General features: G+C 38.3%; 1 pseudogene; it reads right to left on the reverse strand.

The window, feature by feature from the left end:
- Window positions 1-2,431: 2,431 nt before the first annotated feature.
- LOC134210353 (uncharacterized) lies at window positions 2,432-4,122 on the reverse strand (annotated as a pseudogene).
- Between the last annotated feature and the right edge of the window lie 2,314 nt (window positions 4,123-6,436).

Below are 6,436 nucleotides of genomic sequence, written 5' to 3' on the forward strand. Positions count from 1 at the left end.
TACTGATGTATGACAGTCCTTGAATTATTGTTGTTATTGATACACAATCGATTTTTTGGAGTGCTGTCAAAAGTCGACTTTTAAAATATTTGGGGGAAATTGATCCCTCTCCAATGACTTGCTTTGATAAAATTAGAGAGGTGCGCTCAGATTTTTTTAAATATTTTTCCTTCAAAACACGCGTGATTTTCGAATTGCTGTAGGTATACATGAACGATTTTTGTTATTGAATTCGACAGCACATGCAATTTAAAAATTTGGGGAGACTTGATCCCCTTTCTACCATATCTACGCAATAAATAATTTTTCCAGCCAATCCTTCATCAAATCTGTCAAATGTACAAAAAATAGAAGCCTGAGAACAGATTTATTTTGAATTTTTTCGCCAAATTTTTGTATGGGTGACTAATGGGGGATCAATTGTATCCATATTGAGGCAATAACTTCAAATCCAAATATCCTAAAACTTTGATGGAATGTTGACATTTTCATCAGTACAGATTATTAAGCATATTTATCCAGGGCTGGAATACTCCTCAGTGTAGATGAAATGTGTGTCTCTCTCGCACTCCTCATTATTGACCTGAGAGCAGTGTTGTAAAATGTCATTTGCATTCGTTTGTATATTTTTTCCAGAACTTGTTCAGAAGTAGGCAATCGACTCCTGAGGTATGTCGAACTTATAGCCCTTAAATGTGCCTACAACATTGTCTAATAAGACATTGCTGTAAATATGTTATCTGGGGCGTGGGAGGCAAAATGTCATTCAAATGACATTATGTCAAATGACACGTGACATTTTGGAAAGTTTTCACTCTCCAGCCTCAGATGTTATATTTAGAGCAATGTACCCTGGGACAAAAATATAGCCCTACTCAAGCGTTATGAGTACATCCAAAAATATGAAGTAAATTTGGCTTCTGAAAAAAGTGATGAACAAATTAGTCAAATGACATGCAGATGACATTTTACAAGCCTGCCTGAGAGAGTGTGTTGTGGTTATTACTCATTTCTTCCATTCTATTCCACAATGTGTCCTCACTGTGTTTTTACTCAGCAAGAAATGCGTGTTGCTGGCACAAAGAGTTGAGGAAAAATAGTGGCATATACTTATTGTGGTCCTCAATGAGTTTTGAGAACTAAGAACCAAGTGTGAAAAATGAGCTTGAAGGAAGCTTGTGTTTTCTTGTTTTGATGATCATGTAAAAACGCAGCAGTCTATGCAAATATTATTGGTATAGGTACTCACTGTCTTGTCATTGTAATTTAATTTGAAGCTTGCCAGAACTGGGAATCCAATCAAGAATCGAAATGTGAACAACTAATAAGGTAGCGATAGAACGAAATTTATTCTAGCATCACCCGCTTATTCTTTTTCGGCTTTTATTGATAAACTCTCGGCTTTGATTGCGACCTTAAACCTGAAATTTGCGTCGAAAATGTGAAAAAGAAGTGACATTGTACCAGTACGTGTTACCGATATTGTACCGTTATGTTCCATACGTTTGTAAATTGGAAGATCGTGTAAGCCGATTCTCCCGTACGCAATATTGTACACTGAAGTCGGTTTTTGTCGCGGGGGATTTGTCCCGCGTGAATCAAAACCGTACAAAAACGACGTGAATTGCAAACATCTTTTAAGAAACGCGTGGCTCCCGAAAACCACGTAAATCCTAAAATCCGCGTATAAACACGCGTAAAAAGTGACCCCAGTATACGATCTTATCAAACGGTTTCTTAAACTTCCGTCAGTTGCCGTTGATTCATCAACTAGTGAGTATGATATGCTCAACAGACAAAGGTAAAAACTTTGCCGATCTTTTGATCGCATAACTTTAAATACAGTCTCCAGCAAGGAGAACCGAATATCACAATATAATCCTGAAGTGGGGTCGCTTTTTACACGGATACATGTCGTCAATTCCTTTTGCTACAACTTTTAAAATACGATTTTTCATCGAATTCTTGTAAGGTTAACTCAATATTTCATTCAATCCAAAGGCCATCGTTAAACAAAACCAAAATGCGTTAAAAGCTTCCTCAGTTTACAAAGATCCCATCAAGAATAAAGTTCTATCAAGATACTACAAACAACTGATTTTGTTCAAACTGAAATGATTTTTTTTTTGCGAAGACGCGGTGGACGCAGTTGGCGTTGTATTGTACTGATTGAAATCCGAGTACAGAGCTCAGTGGAATCGATACGTTTGCGTACGTCCCATGGGAAAACTGCCAAAAGGTACGCAAACGTATCAATTCTGCTGGGCTCTTACATCAACGTGTTATATTATATAATTTCATCAGTTTTTTTCTCAATTAGTAAAAACTCGCAACACCAAATAATCAGGCTTTCAAATTCATTTATTGAAATTAATATTTAAATCGAAAATAGATGACATCGCATTCGACTGCTACAGTTTGCATGTCACGATTATTTAAAATCAAAGTAAACTGTTTTAATCATACCCTTGTTAGCTTTCAGGAACAAAATCTGCTGCAATGACAACGATCCAAGAGATAATCGGAACTTTGACAAAATTTGCCCCAAACCGTTGAAAGATCATGGTGCATCTCGGAATCGGATGTATCAGTTGAAGAGTTTACGCTTGAGTGCACGGGAGTTGCAGTACAGTGCGAGAACAAGCTGAACAAGGCCCACATCTTTGTTATAGTGCTTCTCCCACCACTCAATGACATCACAATCCAGAGGCAAAGCCGGTTCTAGCGAGATACGTCTAATCTTTTTTTCCATTTCAGTTTTGTCAGATGGCTTCGGCTGACGGCTCACTAAAAGAAGTTGTTGGAAACGTTTCAGAGGTGCGCTTTTTGAGGTTGAAGGACTGGATGGATCAAGGTCTTCGGGCATTGTTTTCTTCCCGCCAATAGCCTGTAGTGATTGCCATGTAGCCAACAGAAGCTTCTGCAAAGTATTTAGATATTTTAAAATCTATGAACAACAATGCATCAATCAATACTTACAATTGCCTCTTCTTTTTGTTCTGCTGTGAGAACAGGTGGATCAAACTCATTCAACCTGAGATCTACATATAATACAGCGTAGAAAGCAGCATTGTTGAACCACATTGGTTTATGTTGGATTAGTGCTTCCAGTAATTCTTTCGCAAGGGTTTCCGCGGATTCTTCTAGCTCCAGACAACATTCTTTCCAATATAAATAGAATGACCCACATGTGAGCGTTTCTTCCTGAATGCGTTTAGTCAAAACATACAGAGGTCTGGTTGCATCGACAAATTGGTCCACACGTTTCCAAAAACAGGTACCATATTGTTTTTTTTCAAATCCGCTGAGAGCAAGCTGTTGATGAAATCTTGCGGCTGTAGAAGACAATCAACCATCAAGTAAGATGAGCCCCAGCGCGTATCACCATCAAGAAACGGAAGTTTCCTCGATTTGTCAAGCTTGAATGAGTTGCCATACGGCTGGGCTCTCAAAATTTTCACAAGCTTCCGGATTTTCTTCAGGAATTTGGCAAGTGAATCCTTTCTCAAAACATCTAACACTGAAAGTTGTACTGTATGTGCCTCGCACCTTATTCCTATGAGACTTGCCTTTTCTATTACTGGAAGTTCATCTTGGATCTCTTGCAGTTGAAATTCATCGTCCCAGTGCATCTCGGAATCGGATGTATCAGTTGAAGAGTTTACGCTAAATTTTCAAGTATAAGCAATAAGTCAAATATATTAGACCATCGCTACAAATATTCACTTACCTTTCTGAGAGTTCGTCATCAATGTCCGTTATGTCGTCTTGTACAGTATCCAAGTAACTTTGATTGGCATCGATATCCTCATATTCATCCATGATGTTATCGTTAAGCTCCTGGCAGTTCCGAAGAAGTTTTGATGCTTTCAGCATGTTGCTGCCATTGTCAGTAGTAATACTATACACTTGGGCCAATTCGACGCCGAATGTAGACAGCGCTTTCAAAACTTCTTCCATGATGTTCTCAGCCGTGTTCCTGTCGAATCTTTCGCACATAACCAATGTACGAACGAGAATTTGACCTTGCTTGATAAATTGTGCATTGATTCCGAGTATTGTTCTACCCTTTCGTGAGGCAATATCTGCTTTAATCGAAATTTGCTTTCCATTCAACTGCAAGGAAATGAATTTATTTTACTAGTTTTGTGGTTACCTCGTGAAGTTCGTCGGGTCTGCTAGTGTAGCATATAAGAAGGTGCTGATGAAATGAATTCAAGCCTTCTTATACCATATACCATATTGATCAAAATGCACGGAACGGTGGGTGCAGTTTACCTCTACAAACGTCAAATCAGAGACTAACCCGCAGGAAAGCTGATGGCCATTACCGCTCGCGGAAAACTGGATATTTCTCTTCCAGCACGTGAATAGGATCATATTCGTGGTTATGATCCGTCTTAGAGATAATATGGTGCCTGTCATTGCGTTTTACGGTAACCTTTCGAGATCTGCACTTCAATCCCTCCTCTTTGTTGGAATGGTCTCTTTCCTCACATTCCCAGTAGTGTGTATGATTTACCTGTAATCACATTTACTGTATTTAATTCGTGCTCCTTCAAAAATGTTATTCTAACCTGATTCTGATTCTATCTTTACCACAATGATTGAATACTAACAAGATGAAGGTAACACATGCTGCTTTTTCAGAAATGTGGTTAGAGTAACATGCGTCAATCATAAACGAACCGAAAAAAAAACTCACCGGTTTTCTGTTGGAGTGGTACACAAATCCACGATTCGTTAATAAATCTTTACATTTTGACGTTTTCAGAACCTCTGGCATTGAATTCTCTATATCTGCCTCGCCGAAACCAAGAAAATCTTCCTCGTCAGACATTTTTAACTTTTGCCTGTCTTTTAACTAGTTTGACTAGCACATAACTATGAGAACGTCAGCGTCGATTTGCACAAGACAAAATCTTCGATTACATTTACGTCTTCGCGTCAACCGTTGAATTCAAGATGTACATCAAGTGAACTTACAGCTAGCTATACATTCTGAAACATTCATTTTATTGCAACGTTACCCAAATCGTTTCTTTTTTTGACCGAAAATAATAAAAACCACGAAAGAAGCTGCTGTAGGTGCTGAGCAGGGTTGTAAATATTCGGGAGCACTGGATGAAGGTGATGTTTTTTATTATCATTTTTTTTATTTTCTTCCTGCTTTGAAATCAACCTCACATTCCCGGAGAGGCAGAAAAGTAAACAACAGAACTCACATCACCCACAGCGCCGCGAAGATGAAATTTACCACAGCAAAATGTACACATTCACCCAGCAAATTGAAAAAATTCACCACGCGTTTAAATGGGCCACTCACAGTCATACGGTAAGGCGCGAACTGAGTAGCATGTCAGAGCGACTTGTGAGTGGCTGAATGCGAAATTGAATAGTCGGTGTTGGAAATGATTTTTCGGCTGCACCCAGTCGCACTCACCACGGCGGCGATGAAGGCGATAGCAGATTTTACTGAGATCCATGTTTTTCACTGCATTGACTGTGAAATATTTCTACCCTGGTGCTGAGTATATAATTCGTACGAGTTGAAGTAGTCTCTATAATCTTTAATTAAATATCGTATCTCTAAATTATTGTTTGAATAGTATTGCTTTAAACGAGTCTTGATGTTAAATTTTGTTTGTTAATCAATAATATCGTGATTATTAAAAACGACCTACCAACGAATTTGATGCTTTTTTATTTCATTTGGCCGCATGGTCCTCATTTGATTTTGACTATTTTATGCCAAATGGTCGTTATGCCAAATGGTATTTAGGTACCCAACACATTATGCCAAATGGTCGTTATTTCAAATGGTCTTTATGCCAATTGGCCCTTGAGAATCTATATCTTAATGCCAAATGGCATTATGCCATATGGGCTTCCCCCGTTTTTAACAGATTGTATCTGATGTTTGCTATATTTTCCACTTTTTTGTATGGCGGATAATGTTTCTAAAATTAAAAATATCGAAATCTGATATAAGCTATAAAAAATCTATACGGTCAAATATCGAACATAAAAATTGTTGGGGTTGTATACAAGACACGACCGCTCGACGTAAACTACGTAAAACCAAATATATTACACTGAACGAATTATTCCGCTCTATATAGACGAGAAGGAACTATCCCACCGACACTACTAGCCAGCTTTAGCAGCATCTCCCACTCTGTGAAAGAGTAGGAACTTCACTGTCTAACAACTGGGCCACCCCATTCAGACACCCCAGTTCAACAATAAGCCATTTTATAGAAAACTCAAATGACAGGAAACCAAACACTAATATTTACATTTTACAAGGAACATTTGCGAAAATGGAATGAAATGATGATGATGATGACGAATTGATGATGGTTTGCATGCAAATTTACCAAAACAAAGACCGAGCCGTTCACTCAAAATTTCGATCAGCTGATCGAATCTGTCT

The sequence above is a fragment of the Armigeres subalbatus genome, chromosome 2 (genome assembly GCF_024139115.2).
Source record: "Armigeres subalbatus isolate Guangzhou_Male chromosome 2, GZ_Asu_2, whole genome shotgun sequence".
Taxonomy (NCBI): domain Eukaryota; kingdom Metazoa; phylum Arthropoda; class Insecta; order Diptera; family Culicidae; genus Armigeres; species Armigeres subalbatus.